Source organism: Triplophysa rosa, unplaced genomic scaffold, assembly GCF_024868665.1.
Source record: "Triplophysa rosa unplaced genomic scaffold, Trosa_1v2 scaffold173_ERROPOS264974, whole genome shotgun sequence".
NCBI lineage: Eukaryota > Metazoa > Chordata > Actinopteri > Cypriniformes > Nemacheilidae > Triplophysa > Triplophysa rosa.
This window is the reverse complement of record NW_026634179.1, coordinates 259,196-264,974: the sequence shown is the minus strand read 5'-3', so window position 1 is coordinate 264,974 and position 5,779 is coordinate 259,196. Positions and strand designations below refer to the sequence as shown.

The window sequence follows — 5,779 nt, the reverse complement described above, 5'->3', positions numbered from 1 at the left end:
GTTTATATGTAGCCTACAAAGCATCCTAATGCCCCGTTCATTTCTAATACACATTTGACTAATAATGTTGCATCAAATATATTAATATTGTTACCTGAGAACGTGGTGGATCCATCTCGCTTCGTTGAAAACGTCGAGTCACTTTCAACCAATAAGATGCCATGTAAAAGGTCGCGTTTTCATTGGCCCGCCGTGGAAGCCTATCCCTGATTGTTTGACTACTTTTGACAGCCTATAATGCCTGGAACACACAGGAGAACCTCTTGAGAGCAAGAGTACCAAAAGATTCGTGGACGCACGGAACGCATTTTGAGTGCGCACACGCTCACTGAGCGAGAGGAGAGAAAATTCATAAGAGAGCAGCGTATAGTTGAAAGCGCGCGTCCAGTTTTGTGCACGAGCAAAGGAAATCGGCGTGCGAGCGGAGAGATTCGCGCGCTCGTATGACAAGAATGCGCTCTCGCCTTGTAATAATGCGCTCGCGACATTTGTCATTATAATAACGCCATATCACAGTCACTTAATCCATCTCCTCACACAGTGCAAACGCTGGAGCTGGCAGGTCGGTGAGGATGGAACACGGTAAGAATAGTTAAAATATGCTTTATTTGTACAGTTACGTAGCCAGTAACATTACTGTTGATTGCTTTGCTTGATGTTTTTAATTCTGAAGTGATTTTTGCAAGCCAAGTTTCAGCACATTGTCATTAGCTTTTTGAGTAAAAGCTTTTTGGACGGAATGTCTTTATCTCTCTAGGAGGTGGGGTGATTCAATCGGATTTTAATCCAACCCTGAGCGCATGTTTTCTCCCCTTTCCAGTAAAATAGCAGGCGAGATAAACTGATGTTTGGCCTAACGTTAACGTTACCTGTTTTTTTTACACTGAACTTCTGGTATAGTTTGAGTCTTTTGTTAATATTTTGACATATATTCTCCACCTCCCCATGTAATGTTGTTTCAGATAATTTTCATATCATATTAAATCTTAAAATACTGCGCGCGCGTGTGTTCTGTTGTGTGTGTGTTATTTTGCAGCTTACAGCTCATTCAAGTGCCACTGGTCTTGCAGTATTTCATCTTTTCCAAACAACCGAGTAAAGTAAGATTTGATACTGTTTTAAACTTGATTTAGCCAGCTATTTTGTCAAAATTCTAATAATGGTCCACACTACAGCTTTTAACATGTAATAAATGTGCAATTTCAAAAGATTTATACCAATAATTTAAAGTTAAAAGTTTTTAGGTTTATAAACTACTTCGTAGTTTAAAAACCCACTTGTATCAGTCAACTTTAGTTCTGGTAGACTAATTATTTCATGTCATATTAAGATATTAAATCATATTAAGATACTGTGCGTGTGTGTTCTCTTGCAGTTTACAGCTCATTCAAGTGCCACTGGTCTGTTTTTGGAGAATTTCATCTTTAAGGTACGTATGTAAACTTTGCCTACAGACTTAAAAAGAACACGGAGGTTCACAACTCGCATGCAGTTCTGTTTATTAACGGCTAGAGCTCCAAAAGTTACATAGTGTACCTATAAATGTCAGATTGTACACTCTTGTTTTTAAAGACAGTGGTTATGTGTATCCTTAAAAAAATCTGGTATCTCCTATGTGATTTCATGAATTTGTTTAATGAAAATTTGCTTGTGAATCACAGGTGCTGTGAGAAAGAGCCATGTCTCCTGTGCCGCCACTGACATTACAAAACACGTAATACGGTGGTTCAACTTGGCAGCAGATAGGGGAAACTCAAGGAGCCGTCCCACTGTCAGCACCCAACAGTAGCGTTTCGGTGTTTCACAGTTAACTTCTGTGTTTTGAAGTGTTCGTTTAACAGTTAAGTAGTAACAGTTGAGATAAAGTTTACTACTTTAAATAGTTTTGTTTCTATTCATCTTCAAAAAACCCAGTTTCCACACAAAAAAATAAGAAGTGCAACATTAATAAGAATAAATGTTTCTTGAGCTACATTAAAAAAGTGTTCTTTTTCATTAAATAAAAAATGTTCTTTGGACAATTTATGGTTGCATTTCATTTTCTGTAATACCTATTAATTGTATACATAAATAATTGTTACTGGCTAAAATGGCTGAATTTTGATTTACAAGTTTTGAATGATTTCATCATGTTTTATTAATAAAGGCAGGCATATTAAATATTACAGAGCAATCCAGTCTATCCAATGTCGGTCCATTAGATTTGAAATATTTCTTTAGCTAGTTTTGTCCAGAATACTAGTTTTAAATGAGGGATCTGAAAGGTATCCAGACAGAATGACCAGATCGGATCCGTGGCGGATCAGCTGCTTTATAAACGGGTCCTGATCGGATCCGTGGCGGATCAGCTGCTTTATAAACGGGTCCTGATCGGATCCGTGGCGGATCAGCTGCATTATAAACGGGTCCTGATCGGATCCGTGGCGGATCAGCTGCTTTATCAGCGGATACAGGGCGGGTCTGCCCCAGATCTGGTCCGGATCCGCAATCCTTATTTGTTCCGGATCCGCTGCGCTGTGCAAGTGGACTCCGTTCCGGACCCGTTTTGCGCATCCGTTCCGGAGCTTGTGACACTTCCGGGGCGGATCCGTTCCGGAGTCAGTTTGCTATCTGGGCCGAGAAAAGGAGCTTTGAAGCACTTAAAATAAGGTTTAAGGTTCTTTGAGTACACAACAGGATATTTGAGGCACCTTTTATTTTTACAGTGTAGATGCATCCGAGTTAATGTTAAGTTTCACTTTCGTTTAATTTAATTCGTTTGTAAAGTATTTGTTGATAGTCATTATACATTAAAACACCACAACATTTAGTTTAATTTAAACGAAATTAAAGACTGCAGCTCCAACCCCGTTTTAACACACCTGTTTTTCAAGCAACCCTGAACACCTTGATTAGATGGTCCAGGTGTGTTTGATTGGGGTTAGAGCTGCAATCTTCAGGACAGTAGCTCACGAGGAGCAGGGTTGGAGACCCCTGCGTTAGATGTTATACGCGCATGCGCATTGCACAAATTGTTTAATATGATTTCTTGCCTGTTATATACAGGATGAATGGAGCGTCCCGCTGCTCGCGCCCACATGTGCTCTCATAGCAACACAGCGCACGGCGCACTGCTGCCTGTTTACATCCAGTTTACAATCCAAAATGCGAGTTTGCATTACGTTATTTTAAATACGTTTATGAGCGTATGACAGCATAGATTATTTAATTTGATTTCTTTTATCTGCATTTTTCTGTTCTCTTTATGTAGCAGTTTATGTTTCTGTGAGAAGAGAAGGTTCACACAGTTCATGGGAGAGTGATTGACAGCGTGATGCGATCGTTTCCACCCAACAATAGGCTATATACACTTTAGATATGACATGATGTGTCTATGGAGTTTGAGTTAATTTAATTCTTTCTTTAACCTTTTGAAGTCGAATGTCACCATTATATTTTATATTTACAAAAATACTGTAGGTATATGTAGGTGAGTCTGTTTGATTTGGGGTACATTTACTTTTTTATTAATGTTTGTGTTTCTGAGGCTCTAGACTACATGCAGCTACTATTACTTTTAGCAAAAAACAGCGGTGGATGGCGTTATAGTTATATTGTTATCGCAACAAATATTAGAAAATATTGTGATAGAGTTTTAGGGCCATATCGCCCATCCTTACTTGACAGCCAGTATTTTGGTACATCCCCCAACAACTTTTGAACTTGCAGTCACTTTGCTTTGTCTGTTGAGTCTTTTCCACCTCTAGGCCAAATCGCTGTAATTGCTTAACTGTTCTATTTTGTGCAGTTCTCACCTTGCTGGCATTGATATGGCTTAATTTTCCACTGCGGAACTGTTAATGGAGCTCTTTGAAATGTACATACTAACATGTCACTCATTGCCTTTGTAACTTAAAATGGTTGCATATTTGTAACCGATCATTACGGTTCTTAGAAACCTTTGGGTCAGCAGTGGGAAAGTGCTGTACCTCAGTATATGTATTTTAAACTCTTTGTGTCGTTCACGCAATGTTCTACTGAGCTACAGAAAAACGTTTCAACAATGTATTTTGTGTCAATGATCATATATGTATTCACTTTTGTGGCATCGAGTTTCTACTTAAAGCGGCCGTAACTCAGACAGTTTCTGTATATCTCATGTTAATCTTAAGTACTTACAGAATAGTATTACACCCTTCAAATATCCGTAGAGTCTTTAGTTTGATCTCATTTATAACAGACAGATACAGCTCGCAAACGCAGTGCTCTCTCTCCAGCTGGTTGACTTGTGCGCATGCGCCTTCTCCGCTCTCCCTGGTTGACTTGTGGCCGTGCGTTTCAGGGAGAATAGTCCAATAAGGAACTAAGAAAAGTTGTTACAAAACAAATTTTCATGTTTGAAAGTAACTTACCGAAACCTATACGAACCTTGGGGGAGTGTATCGAGCACAGAAATACTACGTCATACGTCCAACTCGTTTTTTGACAAGCTAACCATGTTAAGCATGAGAAGACAGCACGTTTAACATGGTAAATAAGTCAGAATGCATGAAACACCGTTGCACATCCCCTTTAAGAAAGACTGTATTTAAAATATTTTTATTTAAAAATGTAAAAGTATTTGTTTTTGACTGTTAGTGTTTATGACAGAAAATGCTATACTGTTCAGCTATCTATTGTCTATTCTGTTAACAGATGCTGTTCTACTGGAGTTTCCACAGACAACATCTTCTGAAGTGCGCTAAGCAGCTATCAGACACAAGTGCAATAACGAGCAGTTCAGCCAGAAAAAGGATTATAATGTTTAAATATGTATTTCTGAACATGTTTATGTTTAGAGGGTTGGTGTGGTCATTGGTTTAAAGTTTTTCAGTGTTATTGTAATGCAAAAATAAGTAAATTCGTTCTGTTTTTTCAAGTTTTAGTGCTGTAATATCATTTAAGTTTTCTTGCTGAAACCATGTTACTGAAAGTTTAAATAAACTTTTTAACGTGTAAATAAAATATGTCCTTTCATTAATGATCTTACATGTTATTCATTATCACAACAGCTTTAAGGAAGCCCCCTAGGTAGTTTAGCCTTATAAATATATATATATATTGTCTAATATGATGTAATATGTTAAAAGTATATTGTAAAACATACTATAGCTAAGTAATAAGCTGTTGTTTTTGTGTTACATTGTGCAATTATTAGTATTTAAATATTACAATCATACAGTATACTATTACTGCAAAATAAATATATCCATGGTATATTGATTGCACATTTGAAACAAACTCATAATGCATTTGTAATGTACTTTTAACACAAATAAAACATACTTTGATTTCACTAATCAAGCACATAATTAATTCGTATATAAGGCATATGCTTAAAGTATGCTAAACATACTTGAAGTTGTTCCACTTTAGCACATGAAAGTACACTAAATACACTTGAAATTGAGCTTTATCACAAATAAAATTCAACTTAAATATATTTAGTACAAAATTAGTATTCCCAAAATAGCACTCTAAGTTAACTAATCATTAAGATATTTAAAGTATACTGATCATTAGTCTGATTGTAAGTACACTTAAGTATACCAAAACTTAATATATTTGGCATATTATTTTTTCACTAGGGTTGACTTCGTGGCGTCCAGCAGTTTACTCTTTTCCTTTATTTTTATTTTACTAGCGCAAGTTTTGCCCACACGTTCTGTCCGCCTCTGATGCACATGTGGATCGTCAATAATGTGTACAGTCTCGCATTCATCTTCGTCGCCAATTTTGTTATATCACTGGAAAAGTATCA

General features: G+C 37.0%; 1 long non-coding RNA gene across 2 annotated transcripts; it reads left to right on the top strand.

Moving 5' to 3' along the window:
- Window positions 1-277: 277 nt before the first annotated feature.
- Window positions 278-2,596, top strand: LOC130549785 (uncharacterized). 2 transcript variants are annotated; one of them, XR_008962271.1, is made up of 4 exons: window positions 278-582; window positions 1,037-1,100; window positions 1,376-1,429; window positions 1,662-2,596. It is a non-coding gene; the product is annotated as an uncharacterized LOC130549785 (long non-coding RNA). The 2 variants fall into 2 exon arrangements; XR_008962270.1 differs by lacking the exon at window positions 278-582 and having other exon boundaries at window positions 589-1,100.
- The last annotated feature ends 3,183 nt before the right edge of the window (window positions 2,597-5,779 follow it).